At 39.0% G+C, this 27,856-nt stretch overlaps 1 protein-coding gene across 2 annotated transcripts in view; it reads right to left on the reverse strand.

The window, feature by feature from the left end:
* Window positions 1–27,856, reverse strand: part of ANK2 (ankyrin 2) — a 381,284-nt gene that overhangs the window by 326,013 nt on the left and 27,415 nt on the right. Inside the window, exon 1 of one of the 2 annotated variants that reach the window (XM_069806911.1) lies at window positions 27,556–27,691. The exons of the other annotated variant lie outside the window; for it this stretch is intronic. The gene's annotated coding sequence lies outside the window, so the exon portion shown is untranslated. Of the gene's footprint in view, window positions 1–27,555; window positions 27,692–27,856 lie in introns of those variants that run through there. 2 annotated transcript variants of the gene reach the window in all.

Here is a 27,856-nt window from a genome sequence, read left to right on the forward strand (position 1 = left end):
TCAAGAACACTTAAAAAGTCTTGAAGAGTATGCTCCTTCCCAAGACCACTCCCCACTACCGCCAAAAAAAAGAAAAGATTTCTTTGGTCCTGGGTAGCATTCTGTATCTAAACCAGTCAAATATAAACTTCATACTTAGATTAGATCGTAGGCTTGAGGTTAGGGGGGCACTATGTTGAAGATCCTGCTCTGAATCAGGTAAAACAAGCATTTGAGCTTTATGATGCCAACACACCATGCAAGAATCCTTCCTGATCACTGAGCTCTAAGTTATTCTGGACAGGCATCTCCCTCTCTTCCTGCAGAGCTGCTCCTTTTTGTATAGTTAAATATTTATTAGGTTGGGGAAAGAAGATGCATAAAGTGTGTCAAAGCAGTAAAGAAATCAGAGTAATTGATGAGCCATTAAAAACTACATTACTGTTTCCTTAGGCAATTGAAGTGAATCTAGTAGTGCTGGTAAAAGATGTAAAATGACTAATCTGCAAGTTGGGCTTCACCGTTTGTATGACGAGCTGATTATGTCTTTTCACACTCCCTCCTCACTCTCTCCATACCATACCAGCATATTACAAACAGGACTGTCAGAAATGTTACCATACGTGATAAGCATGGCTTTCTTCTCTAATACTAACTTTTTAAGAGAAAGATTATATCCACTGTAGAGAAAGAAATAATGACCACATTAGTAACAGGTGTCATAATACCACCTTTAGCCATGAGACTCTAAGCCACACCTTCCTCCAATTTTAGAGGATAAAGATGCAATAGTTACTATGAATCAAGGAGAAAATAAGTATAAGAGCTTAAACACTGAGCTTCTTGTGAAATAGGATTAGCGCTAATGGATGAAGCTGTCTCTTCTCTGTCTAACAATTAGAAATGATCCTCCAAACACTCTGACTGTATAGCTCTGCCTGGGTGCTTGAAAGAGAGGGGAAGAAACAGAAGAACTCTGTTCTCCACAGGGTTTGGGTTTTGGTTTGGTTTTTTTTCAGATTCACAGGAGATTTTCCATGTACAAAAAACCCCTGCGTGAAGGTTCCTAAATCATTTTGGAAGTAGTCTCTGGGTGCTGGATATCACCTGGCATATCCACACGTCTCTAAGTACATTTCCATAAGCAGGGTCTCTGTGGTTAATACCTTAACTTTCTGCATATGGCCACTGGGACAGAGAGGACAGATGACAGGGAGAAGCAGGCACTTGGCCTAGTAGCATTTTCCTGCTTTTAGAGATGTGGGTATCATGATCGAGGCAAAAAGAAAGCCTGGAAAAGGAAACTTAGGATGGAGGTAAACAGGCAAGAGAACAAAACATGGCACAGAAGAAACTTTATGGGGGTGGGAGGCATAAGAAAAGAGATCAAGAAAACCCAAGAATGAAATGTTCTGAGGAACAGAAGTTAAGGATGTGCAAGCAATCACTACGTGAGATAACATGCTTCTTAGCACACTAATATGTGGGATTCCTTTACACGCATTTCTCTCCAAAGCTGCATGGAGAACTAATAATCAGCACAGGAGAAGAGAAAGGCAAGGGCGGCAGTAAGCGCAACACTAAAGGCAGAGAGAAAAGAGAAAGCAGGTGCCGGGGGAGAGAAGGCCAGCAGGAACGGGCAGGATGGGCAGGGTGTGGGAGAGGCCACAGGGGAAGTTGGAGAGGGCCCAGGAGTTCACGTCACACACATTCACTGCACTCAGACATCGCTGCCTTGACCCCTCCAGCTTGGTTGGTCTCACTCTTGCCCCTTCCACCCAGGAAAGACACCAAAAAGTGCGTATCAAACCACAAATTGAAGCCTCAGATCTTCTGGTCTCTCGTTGGAGTTTTCAGCTCTTGAGACATAAAAAACCACAAGCTTTGGGAGAAAATGAAATTAAGAGAAAAATAATTATGTGGAAAAAAGTTCTTTTCCCCCACCAACAAGAGGAATCCTGGTATACTTACTTCTGAAAGATGGTACAGCTTCATATGAACTCAAGCTTGGAACAGGCATGTGGTTTTCACACCTTTAGACCAAGTTCCATCACAGCACTCAGATCAGAGTCACAAATCTGTACTACTGCTTTAATCTTAGCTTTTTAGATAGCTGCATGGGTTGACAGGAAAGACAAGAAGCAAGGAAGAAACTGCAGGCCCATACTTGTGACAGTAACACCAACAATTACACATCAGGAAGTTGTATGAATCCTGTCAAATCACTAAGATCACATCAAGCAACTTGGAGCAGTGACAGGAATAATGAGCTCCCTCAGTTCATCTTGCTTTTAACTCCAGTGAGGCGCCTTTGAGTCACTCCAAAGAGCCATTATACAGAGCAAGTTGCAAGCCAAAACAACTGCCTACCAGAAGACAGAATAATTTTAATTTATATATAGCATTCTGATACTGAGTGGATGGTCCTTGGTGGACTTCTTCTGAGTAGGACTTCTCTTATCATTATCAGACACATAGGAGTAGGGCTGCATTAGCTATAAGAACCTTTGCTTCGTATTTTCAAAACGAAAACATAGCCAGTGAGATTTAACTTAGCATTGTTCAGTTCTTCATCCTCTCATGGTGATTCAAATCCACATCTGGTTACCATTTCTAACATATGAAGTTCAATATTGAACCCTACAGCACAGTAAACATTGAATACAAATCTTTATTTGTATCCTTGAGACCATTATACACTAAATTGTTAGAAGTGATGCATTAAAAGAAATTTACCTATTATTCTGTTTAAGCACTTTCAAACCAACTGCCTCTGCATCCTCCTCTTCAAGAGCTCTACAGCCAGCCTCTTTTTTTCTGTCGCAAATGGTTTCAGCACCCTGGCAGGGCACCAAGTCACCGGGGTCACGGAGAAGGAGAACAAACTCTGCCTTTGTGCAAGGTTCCTCGGAAGGCAGCAAGAGCTCAGCTCACGGATACAATACTGTCATGGACAACATGCCCGATATTCAAAGCACCGATAGCATGAACTCCTTCACTTTGACACATGCTTTCAAAGTCCAAAGCTCTTCTCAATATTTTCACTTTGAAAAAAATCCTAAAAAAAATGCTGTTGTGTGTAATTGGACCTTTAACATTACAGGGCCCAATTCTGCAAACTCTTTCAAGCCATCAGTACTATTTATAAGAATATGAACTGCATCAAAAAAGTAATTTACTCTCTCTTCCTCCTAACCCTGAGCATCACCAAAGATATATTAATAGGTTTTGAATAGTTTAAATCCACTATGTACTTACGGCTGTCTACCTTAGAAAATGACTAAGTTCTGTATTAACAGCAGATTAATGGTCCTGCAAATTCCAGTTAAATCTTGAGGGTGGGGTGGCAACCCAATATACTTTTATATATATACACACACTTTTTTATATATAAACACTATATATATATAAAGCTGTAGTGCAGTATTTTGTATTTGGTTTCATTTACTGTGATTACATTAATCTTAAAAGCACTAAAGTGCAAGAGTAATATCTGGATCCAAGGTACCTACTGAAGTGAAACTAGGCACTAGTAGCAAAGTAATCTATTTAATCCTTTAGGGAAAGGGAGATAGAATATATCTGCTCCTCCAACATAAAAAGAGCATAAAAAAGAACAAGCAAGAGAGAAGAGCTCATCACATCTTTCTTTCCAGAGCCTCTCTGAATTCTCCTGCCATACCATCTTGTTGCAACTCATATACAAAAAAACAATTTGAAATTTCTGCTCCTCGTGTAGAATGGCACTTAATTCCAATTTTGCTTAATATAATCTATACATGGAGCAAAAGATTTTGTGGAAAAACCTAGAAACCGTTTACTAAGTGCTATACTGATATCAACTATTATGACTGTTTTAACTGTTTTATTTTGATGCAAGTAGATGTAGTGTTAATAGTAGTACAGTTGCATGATGCAGTTCCACCTCAGCTTAACCTTTCATTAGTGAAGGGATAGTACCTGTTGACTTTGTCCAGGTACTATGACAATCATAGGCTTGCTACCAGGTTATTCTGAAACATCTTACCTTCAGAATTCTCTTTTTGAACTTGACAAAACATTCCAAATCACTTCTTATTTTTCCTGCTCCAGGACAAATTATTTCAGAGGCCTCAAGGAAAAGATCCTTGGGCAAGATATCCTCATGTCACCCCTACCTTCATCATCTTTCAGGGTTTTTGTTTGTTCGGGTTTGGGGGTTTTTCTAATGCAATAGACAAGACTTGCTGTAGTTGATCCTATTTCTACAAGCATTGCACCACAATCTTTATTCAAGGACCAACTAACACCTCAGCAGAAGACCATCTCTGCTGCAGAAGATGGGAATCCAGGACTGATTCTAGACTGCAACAGGACAGCGACAGCAAAGTACAAGGAAATGAGGAAGCATTGTTCAACATCATAACAAACGGACAGGGCTGAACACACAATATCATAAAAACATACTCACTGAGAAGCATGCTCTATAGAAACCATGGTACAACACCATCAGAAGAATGCTAGCCAAAAAAATAAATGGCTTTGCACATATCTGCATACAAAGAAAACAGAAGGCAAACAGTTGTAAGCTTCTCTTTGAAGGGCAATGAATATTGCAAGTTCATATTATGATCTGATTAGAGAAAGAAGTCAACAGTTTGTTAGTAACCAAATAGCATTGTTTTGAAGTGGGGAGGGAAGAAGCTCTGGAGAATTCTGAAAGTGATACCTCTTATACTCCATGCTAGAAGGAAAAATTGACCCAGTAGAAGTTAAAACAAAAGAATAAACTTAGTTTCATGGTAACACTTCACTTTCATACTACACCAAAAGCCTAATTTTGGCAAAGACAACCACTGCCTTCATCAGCATGATAAAAACTTGAACAAGAGCTGTGAGAATGATCAAGAAAGGCACATGCCAACAACGCCCTGCAAGAAAAACCCAAAGCATTCAGGTTCTAATCATGCCACTGGGTTAAACCCAATTAAGTCCAGACTGACACTAGGAGAGGCATACCTACAGAGACAGACACGTCCACCCCCAGTGCAAGATGTGCTTAAGTTACAGGCATAAGTCACAGGCACAACTGAGTTATTGGCGGGGGGAGATTAAAAAAAAAAAAAAAAAAAAAAAATCAAGCGTGGAGGCATTAAAGAGAAGAGGAAAAAAGCAAAAGCTCTGCTGTAGTCATGTCAACATGACAATCCAAACATAGACAAGGTGTCTAGAAGTAGCTAGGATGTATTTCAGTTTGGACTAGAGACCCAACATAGTAAATACCTCAATGTTTTCTGTACCTTTTAGGTCTCCACATCATGGAATACTCAGTTTTGAAAGATGGCTACATAAAACTGGCAGCTATTACTCAGACCATTAGCTCTTTTTCCTTTGAAATATTGAGATCCCAAACCTGTTATTTTCTCTCCAACAGTGACATTCCAGAGAGAGACAGAGATCTCATTCATCACAACATCAAAGCTAATAACTATTGGAACATGAAGCCAAACAAGGTTCTCCACAAAGCTACCCAGTCACAGAAGATGGGGCAGTACCAATGCGCAGTAGTGAAAAACTGCATCTGCCTTCCTCTCCTACTTAAGCCCTGATCCAACACACTGGTTTTGATCCCTGACAGAGAAGCAGCAGCTGGCATAAGGCCAGCTTCAGCACCTGAGCAGTCACATCAGAAAACAAATCCCACACAGAGAGGATTCTCTGAAGGTCATTCTCTATCTTCAGCAACAGAGAGTGCTATGGCGTTTTTTCCTTGCCTATAATATATCATGCAGGATTTGGCCTGTAATATTGAACAAAGGAGAAAGGAGAGATAAAGAATAGAGGGAACAATCAGTCTGACATTCCTCATGTCTCTGAGAGGGGTCAGAGACTACCGATACTCATTAGTGGCCAGTAATTAGATAATTGTGCACCTTAAGTATACACCATTGCTTCTACTGAGGGCACAGAGAGATTAATGCTGAGAACACTTCAAAAAACTCCTAGCAGGAATAACTGCTAATTCATTTCCAAATTATTTCATTTATAGCATTAATGTGTTTTGACACATTTTCTGAGACACCTCACTAGCTTTCTTGCTATGTGACCCAAGAAGATTTTCTTACTAGCTGTCTCAGGACAGGTGTCCTCTGATGACCGTGCTCATGGTATCACAAGGACTCCTGAGCCCCAGGGCAACAGCGTGGCTGTGACATTCACGGGGTGCCAAGCAGGTTCAGACTTCAATATATGGTTTAGGAAACTAAGCTGAAGGACGCACAGTTGGGGCCCTTACTTGTGAGATGAAATTATCTCAGCAGTCATTTCTGTTTGGCTTGCTTCCTGTTTTTTTATGCTACATGCTCAAGAAGGTTTAGCTAGCAGTCTTTTATTTAATTAAAATTAAGATGCTGATTTTTTTTTTTTTTTAAAAGGAAGCAGAACATAAATGTAGCTTGAGAAAAAAAAAAGAGTCTTCCTTACTGAGTCTTGCTAGACTTGCAAATCTAATAACCTGCTCTATGAAGAGAGATTACTGGGGAGCTGGGAGGGATGACAACTCATGAGGCAAGGGGGCAAAAATTTCTGTTTTATTTCACTTCTACAACTCCCCCAAAGCTGGTAGCTCTAGCAATTCCTGAACAAGTGTAATATAAAATAAACTGAATGGAAGGTCACAAAGCTCTCTAGCTGAGGAGGAAGGAATACAAGTCATTGAAGGTATGTCCTTACTATATTAAGGACCAAATAAGACTTCTAGTGCTCTTCAACTGACAGGCATAGGTATTTCACTCCTTTCACTAGTTACAAAGCCATTAGCATATTATAAAAATATAGCCATAAGGATGGCTCCACACAACACAGTTTGAGGATTAAGCCACTTATGACCTTCAGGTCAACATTTCTTTGTTCAGTGTGAAAAGCCTAGTAAAGGAAAGTTTCCTTACAGTCTGGGGAGGTGTAAAGGGCAAGTGCCACAGGGCAGACACAGAGATTACAATTTGTAGTACTATTTTAATCATCACCACAATTTTTCTTTCATTCTCTTTTAATTCATTATTTTTATTATATAAGTTAGAAAAAAACAAGGGGTCCCCAAAGGACACTAATAATAACCCTTATTTCCTTCAATAACAACAAGAGGAAAAAACCCACAGGGATAAGAAATTCAAATTATTATTTGCAGCACCTCTTCCATTTTGTACTCCTAAAGCATAAAAAGGATGAAATCTTTTCCTAAGACAGAGGTGAGGAGGAAGAATAGGGGCAAAAGGGAAGGAATGAGTGAGCAGCAGTAACACACTTCCTTCATTCCCCACCCCACCCACCCCCCCGCCCCCAAAAACAGTTTCATAAAAAAAACTTGAAACCATCTCTTAGAACAAAAGTGGAACGATCTGCCTGAGCAAAGGCCACGTGTTTTCCTCATATACTTGGCCTTCTAGAAAAAGGAGCTATCATTCACCATTAGACAGCCTGCCTACTAGCTGTCATATTTAAAGGTGTAGTGTCTGCCGCACTCTGCCCACCTCCCCTGGTTTTGACTCATCCACAGCAGGAACAAGCTCCGCTCTGAAAGCCCTGCCAGTTTCATTAAGTTACCCCATGCTTTCAGCGTATTACCTTGCACATTATGCCTGTGGGTCAGAACTGGCTGGTGTCCAGCCAGCCTGGAAAATGGAGTGAGCAGGCAGGTCTGCCTGTAAACAGCAAAGCAGACATGCCCACAGTCTGACCGTACAAAGCAGTTAGCACAGCAATTTACACAGATAATTTCTGGGCCTATACTTGGAAGGCCAAATTCAGAGTGATGGCCATAATTCAAGGATGGTGCTGCTCCCCTTCCACCTTCCAGATACAAAATCTCTGAATCTGGAATCCGGTAGAAGCATTTTCTGTTTGACTTGGGTTTAAAACAGAAACTTCTGCTGGAAGTTGATCTATTTGGACTTTGTCTGTATTTAATTAAAACAAACAAACAAAACAAACAACAAACCAAAAACAAACAAACAAAAAAAGATTGAACAAATAAATTCTGAGAATAGCCCCAAAGGGAAACATCAACATTAACTGTACCATGTGTGGGACTTTCTGCATGAAGGATAAGATACTCAACTGAATCTCATTCAATCTCATCTGGTTTGGGATTAAACATAAATTTGGCATAGCATTGAAGCCGATTTATAATATTCCATATTAAAGAGGTTAAAACAAGCTCTAATTCAAAAGCTACCTATTCTGATGCAAGTCATTTAAGAAAAACAAAAAGCTACTATTTGCTCCTTTTTTTAATCCAATCAAAGAAAACAAGGAATAGAGTGGAGAACACACACAGAGATGAAACTCAGAAATATCCCGATTTGTCCCATATCCTGTAACAAACAAACTTTCTCTACTTCTTTCTTCAGTGGGGAGTGGGGTAGGAAGGAATAAGAAAACAGAGGACCTGGAAAGATTTGGTCCAGAGTTCTGGAACAGTACGAAATATTCCCAGAGACCTTTGATTTGACAATGATACCACTAACTACCGCAGCAGGACTTCAGAAGCATGTGATAACAATTGACTAAGCATCAGTCACACTGGAGAAATAAATATTTTGCATTAGCCAGAAAAACATATCTGCTTAGATAAATCTATTGTCTTAAAAACGTGTGCGCTTTTGCACAAAGAACTCAAAAAAATAGGGTCATGCCAAACACCCAGGTATCACTTTCAACCCCGTTCCACTCCATCTTAATTTCTGAAGCAGAGCCACCACTCTGCAGCCAAATAGCTTTCTCCAGAGCTCCTTGAAACAGCTTTTTTTCTTTTAAACTTTTTTTCCCCCGAAAAAATTATGTCAAAAGCTATATTTGTAAGCAAAACAAATTAAGATTTCAAAACCTCCTATCTTGAAAATTATATAGCAGCATGTAATTTTGCAATTTCTAGGCTTTCTTGAGAGCAAAAGACAGTATTTTTCTGCATTAAGAATTGCTGACATGTTCTCCCCTCTGTTGTTAAACAAGTCTTGATAAAAATACACTCAAGTCTTAATAGAACTGGATGTACCCTAAGTAGGTTTTCCATTTGATCTGCTGTTCGCCTCATAGGCTTTTTTGTCTGCTTGTTCTAGCACAATGCATGTTTGGTACCACAACAGTGACAGCTGACAACTGTTTTTCCTGTTTGCAAAAGATTTACCATTCAACTTGAACCAAAAGCATTTGTCATGTTGCATGGCAGTGAAGTAGATTTAATCAGATGAGGCCACTGGCGTTGTCAGTGCCAGGCTGAAAGAATTTGGTAGAACAAAAGCTGGATTTATCTCTCTGGGAGTCTGGGCAGGGAGCAGCAGTGTATCTTTGTGAACGCGCAAGGGGGAATGTCAAGAGAAGAAGAAAATGAACGCAATATTTTCATTACAGTTAAGCCAGAAAATAATTGTTCTTAAGTGACCAGCAGGATGCTCCTGTCAGCTGAGAGCACCATCGTCAAAATTTTGACAAAGTGAAACTCCATGTCCCTCTTTCAAATGTTACTAAGATGGAGGGTGATACCTTTCTGTGCTCTACTGCTACCTCTATTTCCAAAATAATAAGCATCACCTGATATCCGGTCACATCCAGCAAGAAAGCTGCAAAAAAAATTAATCAGAATGGATGACAGTCCCCAGACTGCAGAGATGATCCTCCAAAATATTCTTTTAGGACCCCAAATTCCTCAGAAGTCATAACAAAACACATTGTACTACTTCTACCTAATGTCAGAGACCACATGAAGCACACCACTAAAAGAAAGGAAGTCTTCATCTTTTTGCCTAGCCACCAAGATAATATTTCATACTCTTTGTATTCTTTTAGATGATAGAGTCATTCCACACTTAAGTTCAGAACACATTTAAGTTCAGAAGAGAAATAGTAAGCTCATACACACAAAAATCAAGTTGGGAGGCTTGTAGCACTTCAAACCCCCAATAGTGAATGAAAAAATACACAGCTCCAACTAAGGCAGTTTGCAGATTTACATGAACCCAAAACATTGTCATCATGAAGTCCTACCTTGTTAAGAGGATGCTGGCTCAAGAAGGAGCCCCACAACTAGAATAACTTAGAAAGTCAAATTGTGGTTCTGACCTGCTACAAATTGGGATGGGGAAAGGACTAGAAACCCAACTTATCTTAAAATTAGACCATGAGACACAAGCGGAAAAACAAGGGACCCAAATTAGAGAAAATCCTATGTGAAGATTCAGAGTTTTACATCCCCATCAGAGAGAAGAGGAAACCAAAAGGGTTTAGTTAGCAGGAGAGCAGACACTGACAATGTTGCCTTGATGCATTGATACTCTCTTATATTATTTTAAAGTGACAGTTTAAATCTCCCCGAGGTTTAATTAAGTGGCTGCCAAAGGTCAGAGAAAGAGGCGCCTGGATTTTGTTTAGAGCATGCTGGTATAGCTAGTTCTTTGGCACAACGCAGCCCTGTTTTTGGCATTACTATGTTGAAAGCTGCCTACAGTACATTAATGAATTGGAGTTCATCCCTGCATGAAGTGTTTCAACATTCACTCCAACTGTGCTAAAGGAATTTCCCATTTGCTTTTTTCCGCTAATTAGAGAGCCACTAGAACAAAGCACAGCCTTTTGAAAGGTGCAGCATGTCCCCAAGTTCTGATAAGTCAGTGAGAGGTATGGGATATTTTGATCTACTCCAAAGATAACCCTTACCTCCCAGAATCAGGTTGTAAGCAGAACAGTATTTATTAACATTAGGTAATATTTACTACCTTTTTTTAACTTGAAAACCTACAGGCACCAATATCCATCTAGTCCTTCATCCAGGAGATACAACAGTTACAGGACCTGACAAACGTACAGTTTGTTAGAGACCTAACTCACTTTTGTGGATACCTGCCGTGACTGGCATATATCTCATACGGACACATCTTCAAGTACACCGAGGGAGAACACGATACCCAAAGCAATTCCTCCAAAGTGACTTGCAGAAAGCGTGCACTTAAAAATCTGTTATAAAGCCTCAATACAGCCTTTTAAAGTGTTTGGAACCTCACTGCACCTGCAGACCATTTGGTTTCTGAACCCAGGCCCACCAAAATGATCCTCATTTTTATAATGCAACAGGCTCAGCAACTTTCATATGTTTATTTTTGATTTCAAACTGGAAAATTTGTATTTTAGGAGAAATGTCAGAACCACTTCAGAAATGCTTTGCCATTTATTTTATCCTTAACAGCCAGAAAGCCACCCAAAATCTGATATTTTTTAAATTAACTTCAAAAACATGGAAGTCAGATGTCTGCATTCTTGTGTGATGCCATAACCGCGGTATGCTTTATTTGCATCCAAGGAAAACACTTGCTGTGCTTCTGGTTGTACAGTGCCACATGCATCTCTGATTTCAGCTCCACAGCAGGCCAGTCAGAATATCAGTAGCACGGGCCTGAGGGTCTGATCCTCTTGCCACTAACATCCTCAGTGGAGTGTTTCCTGCTGTCTTTCATTGCCTGCTAAAGCAGGTGAAATCTTTCACCACTGTTTGCAAAGCATTCACCTGTCAATAGGGGCATCCCCTCCTGCATCACTGTTTCTGGTTGTACTGTTTTCATTAAGCAGCATTCTACAATAGTTAGCAGAGTACACAAACCACTTTTCTTTCATTTATTTCATTTTAATATAATGTATTTCAATGCCTTCAGGTTGGAAAAACAATTTCCCATTTAATTGATTTTTACGTTTGCAATAACAACTTTATGCTCAAAAATTACACATTATAAGAAAGATTTAAAAGTTTCTTTGTTGTTTTGAATTGATGTTCTATAAGTTAAAATGATAGGCTTTATTTGAATACTAAGACAATTTATTATATCTGCATTTTGAAGTACAGAAAACTATTAACTGGTCAATAAAATCAGCCCAATCAACCTTTACATAACAAATACTAAATCACACCACTTCAACTGGTATTACTTTCCATGGCTTCGTTGGTTGAACTGGTATTTGAACAGTAGACTTCACTTCTGCTACAGTGTAAACCTATACTCATGTGTAAGCCTCTATTTCTTTCCCAACTTAATAAAAATTTATAAAGTTCTTAGATTATTAATCAACTTTTATGCTTCTGAAAGTGAGCTTTTTCTCTAGAAGAAAATAGCAGCCAGCCTAGTAGAAAGAAAAACTGAAGCTGAAAGCTGAGTTTCTTCCAGGTATTTTATATCATCAATAAATTGGCATCAATACCAAAAAATGCAGTAGGGTCACCTCTAAACACATTCTAGGCCAACACATTGAGGCATGGGATAGGAGAAGCAGGGAGAGCAGGAATAATATCAGGAATGTAATAACTAGTACAACCACATCTCTCCTTAGCATATGAGATGCATTTTATTTTCCTTCTATCAGTAATTTAAATATTCGCAAGCAGGTCAGGTTTTGTAGATTTAACACCAGAATTTCAGAAGCCTCTTCAAAAGGGGAGCCAAAATGCCATGGCCAGCCCCTGGGGAATCTCAGAAGAAAGTGATGTGAATGGAGACTGAAAGCAAAGATGGCAACCAAGGAGCAAAGGCGGCCAAATGAGAAAAACAGTATCGGGCCAAAAATGCCAAGAAGGGATAAAGCTGGCAATGTTTTCTTTCCCTCAAGAAATGAAAGCCAGGAGCAATTCCACCTAAGTCAGCAGGTGCAGTAAGAAGGGACCCGCGTGCTTTCCTTGCAAGCCAGATATGCACATCTCCAAGCTTACTTGTGTCAAGTGTTTTATTTTCCATTCCCCTACCCCAAAATGCACCATTTACTTCACACTTCAAAAACCTTTTGAGTACCCATGTAGAACAAATCTTAATGAACATCCTCTTAAGCTAACATTAACACCACAGACAAAAATATAACTGACAACACAATTTCAGAAGATATTTTAAAAAATGAGAAGCGAGAATATTCCTCTAAAACTCATTCCCAATTTCCCCAATATTTATTCTTCAGTTCCCTTTATATATTTTTTTCAGCACCGTGAAAACAACTGGGACTTTAGAGTACAGCTGCTTTCCTTACTGTTTCAGAAATTAAACTTTTGATCTGTATCGGCACAGAAACCTGCCAAAATAGTCAAATTTCATCTTTATCCAGTCAAAAGAAACACAAGAATGACTGTTCGTCTGTCTTCTCAGATACATCTTTCTTTAAATTCCTTAATTATTATTTTCTTATCCACAGTATTAATTTTCATTTATAAGAAACTTAATTTCTCTTTATTTAGTAACTCCCAATACCCAGGAAGGAAACAACAGCTTATAGTAGGAGTTTCATTCCAAAGTCCTGAGCATTGCCCTTATTCTGATCCCAAAAAAACGTGATTGATTCCAGCAAGCAATATGCAGCACTGCATACTTCTGAAAAAAAAAAAAATCTTACTGAACACATGCAAAGACCACATGTATTTCTATGTCCTTCTCAGGGACACAAGCTACCAAAAGATGAGAACTCCATTTCTGAAAGGCTCCAAGAGCCTATCAGGTTGCACCAGATATATACTATTGTCAAAATAACATCAAATTCCTTTTCCAGTATATAGGGGTTTTGCACCTTCTGTAGGCTTCCCTGCATATATATTCATATATCTCAGCTTGCCATGCAAACTTATGATGCAAAAAGATTATCTTTTCCCATTTGAAATAACAGTTATTTCTTATTGGAAGAAGGGAATAGTAGGCTACCACAAAGAAGTTATGTGCGATCGACTTTCAAAAGGGTGCCTGTAGCTATTTAGAAAGAATACACACACCTACATCTCTCAAACATCTCTTTAGATAATCTCCTCATGATCAGTAAAGGGAAGTCCTCATCTCACACCTCAGTCAATGGCTTCACTTTTAGATTTAAAGTAACTTCCTTAAACAATGTTCTGTGTTCGTTGAGAAACTTCCATTAAAATTGGTCAAGAATTTTTCCCCCAAAATAGTTGGAAAATTCATATTGGTTAAAACTAGCAGATCTTCATCTCATTCTTCAGTTTTGACAAACTAATATATTCCTTCCTGATGGACTTGGGAATGGCTGCATGCACTCAAGACAGCTACAGAGAAAGAAGCAACTAGATGGAGTGAACAGTTACTAAATTGTTTGTGCTAAAGATTAACTTGTACCTCTATTACGCTACTCTGGAATGTCTCCAGGGTCTCTTCCATATTGCTCTTCAACATTTGGTTGAGAGACACGTGGGTTTTAGATCACACAAAAATAATTCCTTATCCAGATCTATCCCTCATAATCTCACCCTTCAACTCTTAGTAGATACAGGTACACATTTCTCCCTGTATCTCTTCCACCATTATTTAGAGGGATTACCCCTTTTATTTAATCAGTGTAAAAGACTAAACAGAGCTTGAAATTTATCAGGCACACGGTCCTTAAAAGTTTTGTTTTAATATTATAAGTCTGAAACTGAACTTCAACAGTAAAGTTTAACTGCAGAAGAGTTGTTTTCTACAATGATACCACAGGAGAAAAGTTTGTCATAGCAGCACCCAGGACGAAAGCTGTCTCCTTCGTCAATATTTTCACCTCAAAGTCCTCACTGATCATGGGACAAGGGACAAAGCTCATGTGCTTTTAACTCTACCAGTTTGTCTAAGAAGAGTATGCCTCTCCCTATGTCCTCCTCCTCTTCTGTCTTTCAGCCTTTACAAGCCCAGCAGAAGTACTAGGCTGTGCAGGCATTCTAGTATCTAATGCTACTCTCCTAAAGTCTCTTATTGTGGTACCTTTGTGCAGCTGAACATCACCAAGGATATGCAGGCACTTCTGCCCTGACAAGGAACCTTTCCAGGCCATGCAGGACCTTTCTACTTCAAAATATTTCTTAAAGATACTCAGTAGTCACTGCAGGCCCTGGAGCACTAGTATGATACAACACAAAACATCAGTTAAAAAAACCAAACACCTGCACTCTGAATATTTCAAAGCATCACTCCATGCAGGTGGCACAGAACAGGACACAAAAGCCATGTGAATGGCTCATGCACAAACTGCATGGAAACACACAAATTAAATTCAAACATGGTCAGAAGTCTTAGGCTGCCCAAGAGCAAATAAAAAATTAAGATATTGCCTAAATATAAGCCAGCCCAGGTTGCTTGCAGTCCTATACTTGACAGTGGAAAGCTACAGATATTAGCAGAAAACCTGCCCCCAAGCTTTCCACTTACTCAGAAGGTTCCTTACTCCCCTCTTCCCATGACTCCAAAGGCAAAAGGTTTTCGTCTTCCATGCTGCCGAGGCACATGTAGCCACTGGAACATAGGCTCTTAAATAAAAGCAGACTATTCTCTCTCCAACCCACCCACCAAAACAGCCCTGACTGGAAAAGGATGACAAAGCTATTTTCCAGCAACTGTAAGACTTTCAAAATTTGCTTTTGGGTAGGGTCGTATCCCATCCTCCCTCCCTCCTCCAACAAAGGACAGAATTGCCGTGGCATCTCTGCATTCTGCCCAAATACAGGTCATAATTCAGAAGCAGAATCCTGATATTAGGAACATTGGTAAATACATGATATACCTCAGTCATGGACTCACAAGGAGTTTCCATTCTCTCCAAGGAGACAAGCAGCTCTGAGTCTTCCACATCTTAAACTAGTGTCCTAATTCCAGGTTACAGAAATTGAGGTGTTAATAAGAAGTCACCATGTTTTCCTGCATTTTTCACCAAACTAAACCAAAAATCTGATCCAAATTTCACAGATATTAGTACAAGTCTTCTATTAACTGTAATAATTCAGTCCTTATAACATTTTAATTATTTTTTACTCTTTAAAATGCATGCAAATGTCACATCACCTTTAAATGTTTATTGACATTTTTAGACAAATATTTCATGCTGATTTTAAGGAATACAGTACTTCTTCATAACGCTTCTGTTAAGTACAAAATGGCAATTCTATGATCTCAGGTAAACTCTCAATACAATGAAAAGGAATTTTTTTTATCTTGTACAAAGCAGACATTGACTACTGCAGAGAAACAATACTTTAAGGATGAGTTTTTTCAAAGCTACTTAAATGATTATGGAGGCCACACAGCTCCCATTTAAATTAACAGAAACTGCATGTCTGAATCTCTTAAGCAATTTTTGATACTTCATTATTCGATGAAATATTTTCCCAGTTTAAGAGTAGTAAGTTTAGAGTAATAAATTGATAACATTATCTCTGATGTACAATGGAAAGACTTCTCAAAGCAGAAGTGAGCATTTTTAAGATGCTACAGTTGTCCTGTGTTTTCTACCCACAGAAAAAACCCTCTCCATATAGTATGCTTACTTTTGCAACAAAGCTCTATAAAGATATGAGCACAATAAAATTTAAAAACAACTGTCTCATTTCTGCACAAGCTGTAACACTTAAGTGCTTGTTTTCCCTTTCTACCTACCATCTTTCATCTGCAAAACAGAAGAAGTCCAACCTAGATAAAGCAAATGAAAGGCAAATTTCTGAACTGCATGTTTGGTCTAAGTTCAGATAGACGTATCTTTTTCAGACATCTTCCCCTGCCCCCCTTTAAAAAAAAAAAAAAGTTTTTTTTAAAGCTGCTAGAGATACAACAGAGTAATAGTAATGCTATCATTCAGACCAATTTAAGGTAAGGCAGGTGCAAGTTCCTTCCGTGATGTTCAAACAAATGGTGCAGCCAGTGTTGTTTATTTACATACAAACAGCCCTGTATCTTGAAAAAATCCACCTGTCCAAATATTTAGTTTAAAACAATCTTTCATATTACCATAGATGGTTCTAAATATTTATATTTTTTAGCAGACAGGTATATGGAGAGCCAAAAAGATAACAGACACTTTTAAAAAAAAAAAAGTTAAATGAAAAAAACATTATTAGAAGTCCAACACATCTTTAGTTGAAAAGAATTCTTTGGTCTACATTTCTGAAACAGCAAGATTATCATTTAACTAATGATTACTTTCCCATGAAAAGAATTGAAGTTATTTTATTTCACAAGGCCTAAATTTATGACATGTTAATATAATTGTCACTGCACAGTACTTAAAACCATGTTTGATGACTTTGCATGCTATACATCCTAACAGTCAACTAGAAGGCCTAAAACAGCCTCGAAAAGCCAGTTAAAGTTACAATAGCAGCATAGCACATTTAGAAACTAAACCATTAATGTTCAAGACACCTTAGAAATCTTGCCCCTTTTCACAAAACTGAGTGAGGGTACTAACATTATCATTCTTGTGCAAACAGGACAGGCTCACTAGGATGTCTTCCTTATATTCCATTTAAGTTCCATTCTTGATATTTAAACTGTCTATGGGTCACGGTTTAAAGTAGAACACATCAACCTAGCTTAAAACCAGTAAATTGCAACAGAGATTGTAGAATTGAGCAGTCTGACGAAGTAAACATGACCATCTTAACTGGCTTGGAAATTGTAGTATCAAACCATCTTCACCTCATTTAGGGATTTCTCTAGGAACACCGTGTTGATCACTGGCAAAAGCTCTTCATCAAGTTTTAGCGATTCCAGACTTCAGTGGTTCCTATGCTAATTCTCACTGAAGCAAGGAAATATGTAAACAGTAGCTAAAATATTTTAACTAAATGCAGAATACAGATAGCTTGCATTTTCTTTGCTCTCAAGAAAGGCTAAAGATTCTCCTATATTTAAGGATATTCTGATATTGTGTAGTCATAAACCATAAAATGGTTCAAAAAGCAAATCACAAGTACCCAAGTACAGCAGGGGGGAAAATAAGCATAGAAAACAATGGATTTTTTCAGAAAATGCACGGAAGAGTTTGAATATGCTGTGCTACAGTGGTTATTACCAACATACCCATTAGAATTAAATTCACACGGATGTGAAATACCAGGATATAGATAAACAATAGACTATGCTGTCAAATCCTAAGAAATTACTGCTATTTGGCAGTAATTCAGTCAGCAACAGCAAATTCTGTTTATCACACATAACGTCCAATACCACGTTGCAGTGTTTAGCTTTTTGGTTTTTTAACTAATATCAACTGAAGTAGAAGCAAAAAAAAAAAATTTTTTTTTACAATTGCACATTTTACTTGTACTTGGTACCACGCGTGTTAGACATTAATTACGTGGAGTGATCAAACCCAGATAGCAATGTAATCTAAATACTAGATTCAGTTTTTACAGAAGTAATTTTAATTTTCAGCAGAAACATTTAAAAATTGTTTTCAAGTAGGTCTTTGCTCTTGGCCCCAAAGACCAGAATTGTAGTATTTTCCAAGTTCTTTGAGGTTTCATTTTAGTATTCTCTGCCAAAGTGACCACAATCTTATGATTAAAAACACATCTTGAACAGTTATGCCCCAAATAGTTTGCAGCATATCTATTAACTTACACTGCAGAGGTCAGTTATTTCACAATAACTTAAAATTCTGCATATCCTACTCACACATCAAAGATTATTTAATGAAATAGTCTTTCATACATTTAAATGTACTGTCCCCCTTCTAGTCATAAAACAGCTGAGACTAGCTTCACTTCATCGCATTTAGAAACCATCCTAAGATCCACATCAAATGCTCACTCAGAGCAGACAGGTAGCAATAAGAAAAATGAAGATAAGCTGAGGTGACAAATAAAAGATAGTGCATCGATTCATGCATACCACTTGCACCATAAGGACATTTCGGAAGATGGACTGATACCATTATATCATTCCATATTATGTTTATCTTCTCTTTCAGTTTCCTCAAAATGGAAAGTTGCCACAACAAAATTATTTTTTAATGTAAGTGAATTTTGGATAAATATTGAGTAACTTTGTGCACAATACAAATTAATAGTTGGATACAGCTCACAGATTGTACACTGTACATACAATACTGCAGTGATTTCCAAGAAGCAGGTCATATGAAAGTAGTAGACATGAACATTCTTGTTTGTACAAAAGAAAGGTGATTCCAGATCCATTTGATAAGATTCCCTTTATGTCAACAAAGAGCATGAACTATGTACATAAAGTCTGTTAGCAGACTTTACGAACAGGAGATAAGGAAAGAAGGGCAAGAAGAGAATAAAGCACTACCTTTGCATCTTGCCATTCCATATATATACACACACACAAAATGTTGTTATATTTCAATATGCATGTATATACACACACACAAATGTATTTCTTCTTGAGAAATAAGTGGAGATAGTGTAGTTGAACTCCTTAAGGGGCAACAGCAAATACACTCTGAAGCACTCGCCTTTGCCATCAAGGTTAGGTTAGTGTTGAGTTATCAGCAAGAAGTAAAAACAAGATAATATAAATGCAAGTTTTGAAACCTCAAAAGTTATTACAGAACAGGTTTGTCACCCATTCGCTCTCTCTGCTTACTAACCTACAAGTAGGGAAAGAATGCAAGTCACTTATGATCTAGCCAGTTTACAAGCGTATAATTCTTGAAGTTTTAACATGTTTCTATGTCATTGTTTTTCATAGGATTTTATAATCAAATTGTCCAAATGTATTTTTCCCCTCACTCCTGCTGTGAAAAAGCCCTTTAAAAACAAAACGAAACCCCAGCTTTAGCCAACTACCAAAACAGTGGAACTACCTATATGCTGCCAGAGGCTATTAACTACATGATTTAAAAACAACAACAACAACAACAAAAAAAGTCTTCAATGGATACATGTCATGTAGCCTGTAAAACTTGCAGTCGTTCTTCCTTTTGCTTAGGCTACAGCAATTAAGACTTAAGCTATAGGACACTGAGACAAGATGTTCTCAGCCACAGGACAAGTATGACAAGCAGAGAACTGACCAGATACTAAAACCCTTTAGACAGCAACTACGCACAGACATAATCAAATTTTGCTTCCATAAAATAAATGGAGATCAAGAGAATCATGGCCGAGAGATTCTCCCCGTCTTTCATCAAGACCATAGCATCCTGGACTTCAAAAACTTCCTTTTGAGTCCAGACAGCTAGTAAAAATAGCAGATTTTCAAGAAAACACATTTAGTCTAAAGCATTCTGACCACCATTAGAGCAGACAGTTGCTGCAGTCACTAATCTAATGCGCTGGAAGCTTTGCGCCCATTTCATACTCCTTCTTCTTCCTTCAGACAGAAAGGCCTCAAGCATACATCATCTCTTCACTGTTTTATCCTCTTTTTTATAGCTAATATAATAGCTTGTGTTAGTTGGCAATGCAACACGTTTTACTCAAGATTGCCGAGAAGTGGTTTCAGTAACATGACCACAGTCATTAGATCTATAGTCATTCAAGCACCACTCAGATACAGGTTAAAAATTTGTAGAAATTAAGCAAGTATAAGATGCACCTACCACTCTGTAAATTCATACAGATGAAGCGGCGAAAAGAGCCAACATATCAAATGTTTTGATGTTCTTTACCCCTTTGATTACGGGAAAAACCCAAAAGGAATCAGAAGATAAAACCCTTGGACAACACCAAGATCTTTTCAGAGAACCACCACCAAAGATTATACACAACTCATAAAAATTGGCAATTAACAAGAGCGCATAGCAGAACAATTGTCTAAAAAGCAGCAAAACAAGCCAGAGGTGGTAAAGAATCAGACATGGAAGTACTTAAGAATCAGATCCTTAAAAGCTAAAATCCAGCTCAAATAAGTGAGCCTGTGTGCACTTCCCTGCATCAGGTCTAAATGAATATAGCACTTTATCTGGGCCCCAGTAAAGGTCACACACTTCAGGCACTAAGAACCAGAAAAAAACCCACCCCACAAACAGTAGATTAAGTTTGTGAAGTTAAATATATACAAAAACTTTTTTATTTGCTACTCAATGACCATTCTCTCGGAATCGCAAAATGAGGCAAGGGACAGGAGGAAGATCTTGAAAGTCATTCCTGCACTGCACACGCTTCACTGCTGCACACCCCTCAGCCCCCAGTACCCAAAGCATACTTAGCACCTTGTGCTGGACTGCAAGCAGAGAGGCTTGGGGGTAATTTGAGAGGATCACTCATTATACTCCCTCAAGGTACAGAGCTGTATAGAAATCAGAGTAGAAACACAGGATATTTTCTATCCCTTAGGACAAACAGAGACATCTCCTGCAGTGGCATATGCTATGCCATAGGAATTCCTGTAGCTCCAGCTCTACATTATTAGCAAGTCATTTCAAAGACTAGAAATAGAAACCTTTTTCTTTTAAGTGCTTGTACACCACTACCCGATATTATTATGGAACACTAACAGCTGAACACTGCTTCACCTCCCAGAAAAAAAAACAAACAACACACTTAAAAATTAAACCAATAATTTGTTCCATAGTACATGATAATTTTGTTTAATCAGTGTATGCACTCCACCTATTGCCTTTCAATCAATCATTCAAAATCCATTTTACAGAAAAAAAAAAAAAGACAGAGCTGAAACACTTTATCTTCCTAAACCACATATAGCAAAGAACCTAATGTGTCCACTGTAGGAAGCTGACAAGCGTGTGAATGCCTGGGAGCGGTGAGCACTCAGGCCAACAAAAGAGCAAGAGGCAAGCCAGGGAAGATGGCTTACCGAAACAGAACTCACCAGTGCAAGAAGCACTTTGATTAATGGATTTAATTGTATTTATAAAGGTGTCTGCTGCCTCTCTGAATCAAAGCAGCATGTCTATAAAAGCTGAGGAGTATCCTGGAAGGCATCCTAACTGACATCTTCCTTTCCAGGCATGCAACCTACACCCGTCCCCGCAGCACAGTCTTCAGCTGTTTCATTCAGCACACTTCACTCCCACAGGCGACAGCAAGGAAACGTGCAGAACAGCCAGCAGCAGCTGTGCTTCACACAGCAAGGAGAATTTCAACACAGGTAACAGCAGCTGGCTGCAGAGCACTGAGCTCCGCACTGTAGGACTGGTTGTACCTTTTCGTCTTTATGATTATCAGATCAGAACCACAAAGCAAATGTGGTATGAAATCAGCCCAACTGTTCTGCAAGTCAGAGCACAGACATATAAATAAGAGCTCTAACTGCAAGCAATGAAGATTTTAATTCACTGTCACTATTTAAAAAGACCGAGAAATGAAAAGAGCCCATAATCCCATGTTTATGTCAGCTCAGATCTTAACATTGATTTCTGTACTTACAAACCAGCTCTTGAATTGGTTCACCCTTTTAAAAATTGATAAATATTTATTTCTAGTAGCCATCAACTTTCTGTTCAAGAAATAAATAGAAAATAGGAGCTCTTATAAATAGGCGCTTCCTGTTTACTATCAAAACCATCCTGAAAACTACGCTTTCTGTGTAAGGCACAATATGCAAAATTCCTTTGCAGCTAATTTTGTAGTTTCCCTCTAGGTAGATTATAATTGTAAGCCATAACATTTTAAGTAATCTGCACATGTTAAAACCTCACCACTGCCATACACCTTTTCCCAGAAAAAAAAAGAAGAAACAGCATTAGGCTCTTTCTCCAGAACTTCAAATAGCAGAAGGGAAAATGCCTAGTGGAGATGTTTCTTATGCAAGTAAAAAAAAAAAATATAGTGTCATCAATGAAGCTCAAGAACTTGAATAGGACTATAGGACTACTACAACCTCAAAACTGTGCTGAGCCACAAAACAAAAATCACAACAGAGCTCAACTATTTTTAACAGCATGTGTGGAACCAGCGTACCATAGGTCAAATTAAAACTAAGGGATCATCATCTTATGCTTTTCCTAACACATGAGAAATGGCTTTAGATTCAAAATAGTCATCTTGATAACCAAGGATTTAAAGATTTCTGAAGTTTGTAGAAAACGTTCAAAATTAACTGCCTTGTTTTTAATGAGATACATTGCTTGTTTTAAAAAGTTCTCTCTCCCCTACCTTCAAAAAGGAATTTTCAAAGTGAGCTAAGAGATGGTGAGTCAAATTTTCTATTTTACATATATGTACATGTAGGTGTACATATTTTAAATATATATATAAAAACATATTTTTTAAAATAATTTTCTTCTTCTCTCCAAGCCACACTGCAAAGTTGGGAAAAGGTATAAAATGAAAGCTTTTGTCAGGAAAAAAAGGGAATGGGAGAAGATGAAGACATTCCAAAATAAAGTTGAAATGAAGTTTCAGAAACAACATGAAAAGCATTTTCAGGCCACTAGTTTAATAAGAAAAGACTTTTGCAACCTAAACCAAAACAAATGATATAAACGTCTCTGAAATTTAACCTATGGGCCCAGAAAAAGGTCAATGAAATAGCACAGGAAAGCAGTCAAGTGACAAGTCTCAGTTTCTGGTTTCACTGCAAAGGTTGAAGATGGGATGGAGAAGAGATCTTGCGGGGGGGGGGGGGGGGGGGGGGAGGCAAAAGGTTGTCTCTGGAAGAGGAACAGGTGTTCGGCTGAAAAGCTAAAATGGCATAGCTAGCCAAGTAAAAACATTGAGCTCCAAATATACCAATTACTGACATTCTTTCAAATAGAACCTATCAAAAAATAAACTCATTCCAGATGACAATGTTAGCTGACTTGGCTGAAAGGAGACACAGTTTACACCTGTCAGGAGGGGAAAACACCAAAGAGCCAGCACCGCCGAGGGAGGCTGGGAAGGCTCAGTGCTCTGCACACTGCTGCGCTCCCTGGGCTACAACTGTACTTCAAGAGCATGAGAATCCGGCAGACAGACAGTACCATGTCCATCCCACCTCCTGCTCAAAATGCCCAGCACATGTTAACACTCAAGTGTGAGGTTTCCCTCTGCAGCAGCCACACAGCCGACATTGCTGAGCTTTGTGACAAAAGTGGGAATACATGCTGAAAGGCAATGGATTAAAAAGGCAACAGAATCACATTTGCATGGCTGGTATATATTTTGCATGATCATAAAACTCTTAGCACCATTTATATAATAAGTTGTTAGATATAAGATATTTTTTTCCATTATTATCTTAAACAGTCTATGACTAATTGCTGTGCATCATGACCCATTTAGAAGGCCTAACTTTTAATTAAAGTTTCTGCACAGATTTTAAGAACTTTCTGTTCTGTGTAATTAACCAGCCTTGATAAAGTTGTTCTGTGGAAACAATTATTTTACTCCCAAGCAGGCACATGTCCCACAGATCTACACTATCTTGTCAGTTTATTCTCCCAAGGAAGGGCTGAGGTTATGAAGATATACAAAGTTACATTTTAATTTGAATATCAGAGTTTCTGTTGTTCAAGATAACCAAACTCTTTCCACTTGGTTGAGCACCCTCAATGAATGCAACCGAACTACTTTCAGGAGTTAAATCTTCCAAAACCTAAATGCCTAAAGAATTTCAGTTTATAATAGCAGCAGTCACATAAAGAAAAGTTTGCATGCAATTTATCCCTGATGCATAGGAATTACATATTTAAGTCCTTGTCAGAGTCTGCATTATCTTGTCATAGTTCAGACACAACAAAACGCAATGTCACATTTAACAACTGCAATGGTCTCTGAATACTAGTTCATAATTGACAGTGAACAAAGGCTCTTCTCATAGTGGCCCCAAATCAATATTCAGGATCTACTGCCAAAATTAAGACTTAGCCCCCTTAGCTGTGCATCCTTACATGTAAGTATATTATAGTATAAACCACATTTGTAGGATAGGTTTACAAAGCACATATTAGCTAGTTATGTATGGGGCACACGCTCTTCAAATGTTTTGTTTGATATTGTATTTATGTGGTCCCCTCATAAATGGTTGTAACACATTAACCTTCACAGCGCCCTGTAAAAAAGAAAGAAGAATCATCAACGCTATTTTACTGAAACATTTAATGACTTGCCCGAGGTCACATAGGAAATCTGCGGTGATGCAGGGAATGGCTCCTGGGATCTCAGAAATCCCATCTCAATATTCTGACAACACTGCCATCCATCCTCAGTCGTACTTAATATGACTAAATTACTGATGGCAACAAATAGCAGAATCTGACTTTCAGATGAGCTGATTTGTACAATGAGTCAATCCATAACTTTTGTCTCCTTCAGACACTTAGATAGACGGGCTGTATGCCCAGCATGTTATAATAACCCTGAAAAGCTTCTGGCTCAGGCTGCAAACACATTAGCATTAACTTAAATCTGCTGCTTTGTTTACGATACAAGATATCTGCTTCTGCTCTATGCCTAAGTGATACCAATTAAAGAGACCCAAATACAGAGCTTACAGAACAGTTTACGACACGAGACTAAAGCTACCCACTAATACAAAATTTAGTAAACTTTAGCTGGTATTTATTCCTCCAACGCATAATGGTTTGACAGTCACGGACTTGTCATGATTTACATTCCAAACCTTCACAGAAAAGTGGTTCCAAAAGCATTAGAAACTGGGTGCACTCCTGCTGCTTCTGAAATGGATTAATGTGACTCCAGTCTTGCATCCATGTAACTACAGATTACAGCGAAGCCACCCTTGATTTAAGCTACTGGAGAGCAAGACAGGAAAAACACCAAAAATTCTGCTCTTTCAGCTGTTTAAACCCATTACAGAGTCCACATGATCATAGAGGTACCAGAGTAAATCACTCTGTGGGAGGACATCATTCAGTAACAAGAAGCTTTTCTTATTTCTTGAGAGTTACAAATGTAGCAGGCCTAGGAGGGGTCTAATTATACTCCAAATACCCAAGCAACATTGGAAGTGATAATTTATTGACCATATCAGTGTAGCTTAATGCACAGACTGAAAAGACAATTCAAGGATGGCATTCAGACCCCTGAATTACCCACAGCTTGCTAGGGTAAGCAGATAGCTGCAAGCCAGTGAAGTAATCTGACAAAACCATAAGCAAGATTTATGATAAAACCATACTTTGCTTGTACTGGTTTTTAGTGAAATAAGAGAAAGGTAAGATTTATTTATCTTTTTATTTTTAAATGCTTAGAAACAAGTTCAAGAATCATTACCAAGACACCCTGCTGGAATCCAGAATCCCTAATTACCCAGATGGGCAGCTAGGGACCCGATCCAAAAATCTATCCAGGTCAGTGGAATGCTTTTTATCAACCATAGCGGTCCTCAGATCAAGCCCTAGAATACCAGTGCTGACCTGACTAGTACTGGTTTATTCTTTAAAGTGATAATTACCATCAAGTGCCAACCCTTGCATGGCTCCGCCCTTTTGAAAGCACATAGATGTGGAAATAAGAACAATATACAATGCAAAAATGAAGTAGCATAGAACATAAAATGGCAAAAGAGCTTATTAAAATGTGTTTTCTTGCTTTTCTATACTTAACCAACTCTTCAGCCTTGTGCTACCAAAAAATGTGGAGGTTTCTGAGCAAGAAGTGCAACATAGACTTGAGAACGCATTTTCCAGCAGCTACGACATGCTACTTTGCTTCCAGTAACACCTCCACAAAGATCAAGCCCATTTTGCAGAAGAATGAGACAAGCAAACAGCAGCAGGAGTATTTCACAGACACGACCCCATATAAAGTCACTCATGGCAGTTTATGTATGTTCTTAGAATGTGTTTTCCCTCTTCATCACTCTACGACAGAAAAACAAGAGTAAAATAACTGAGACGAAATTAAGAAAGATTAATTTACATCACTGGTAATTCCTTTCTTCCCCGCCCCCTACAAAAAGATAGGAAACTAGAAGCAAAAGCAAAGGTTAAAACAATCTGTATTGGGAACAGCTGACACACCCAAGGGCCTTATTCAATGCTCCATCCTGAGCTTCTGCACAGTCAGAATCTGTACACTGCTGCCAATGAAGCCCTAAGCCTGTAAATCGTTCAGTTAAGCACCTCACATGAACAGCCTCTACGTTCAGTCGTTTAATATCAGAAATGCTAACTAGTGTTGCTTGATCATATTATGAGGGAAATTAAATACGAAGCAAGGGACTTAACATGCTTGTCTACTATTCAGGCTCCTCGAGGAGAAAGAAAGGAAAGGAAGAAAACCTCAGGAACTGAGGACATTTTGCTTCCCCTGAGCCCTTGTTCATTTAAAAAGGAAGAATCAGGAATCCTGACAATCTCCTCTAGCAACCGCCTCCCACCACACTAAGGGTAAAATTCTTTTGGACAACTCTTTACAGTGGATACAGGAATTATTGACAAATCTCACTCTGCGTCTTCCCAATCGGCACAATGATCATTCCCACCCAAGGACTGCAGAAATGCAGAGTTTGGCACAGCTGAAGCAAGCCCCCCTTCCATGCAGTTCTTCCAGAGATGCTGCAAGAGCACCTGCATCTACCATCCTTAGACTGCTCCGGGATGTCACAGAAAAACCTCTCTGCATCTAGCAGTTCAAACGGGGGCTTACTATCCGATGCCCCCGTCTGCCTGACGTATTACTTTGCCAGAAGGCAGACTTCCTGTTTCTGCTGAAAGAAAAAGAGTTCCGATTATCACTCCCTGCTATTTATTTTAATGGTTTCTTACACAGTACAAGTTCTGGGGTTGCCATCAACAACTACCAATAGGAGGAAAAAAAAAAAAAAAACCAAACAACAAACCACCAACCATAAAAAACCAACCTGAAAACCCCACACCACCCAAGCCGCTGCCAAAAAACACAATACCCTTACAACTGCTCTAGACGGAAAGGGACCCCGGCTAACTTACGCGCTGGTGTATTTCCTTTCTCAGCGCCGCATTCTGGAAAGCCTCCCTTCCCAAAACCGGTGATCCCAGGCTGGCTGCCGCAAGCCGCGGGCGCAGGCAGCCCTCCTCCCGCTGCTCCTCGCAAGTGACAGCGCCGAGCAGGGAAGCCCTCCCTCTTCCCCTCTTTCCCTCCCCTTCCCTCCCACCCGCGCCGGGTATGTCAAAGCCACCTCACGCCAAATCTGAAACGCCAGCACGTCGGACGGCGCGGAGCCCGCTCCTGCCCCCGGCCGGTGGGGACAGCCGGGCCCCGCCAGCCCCG

This window comes from Haliaeetus albicilla, chromosome 1 (genome assembly GCF_947461875.1).
Source record: "Haliaeetus albicilla chromosome 1, bHalAlb1.1, whole genome shotgun sequence".
In the NCBI taxonomy this organism is placed as follows: domain Eukaryota; kingdom Metazoa; phylum Chordata; class Aves; order Accipitriformes; family Accipitridae; genus Haliaeetus; species Haliaeetus albicilla.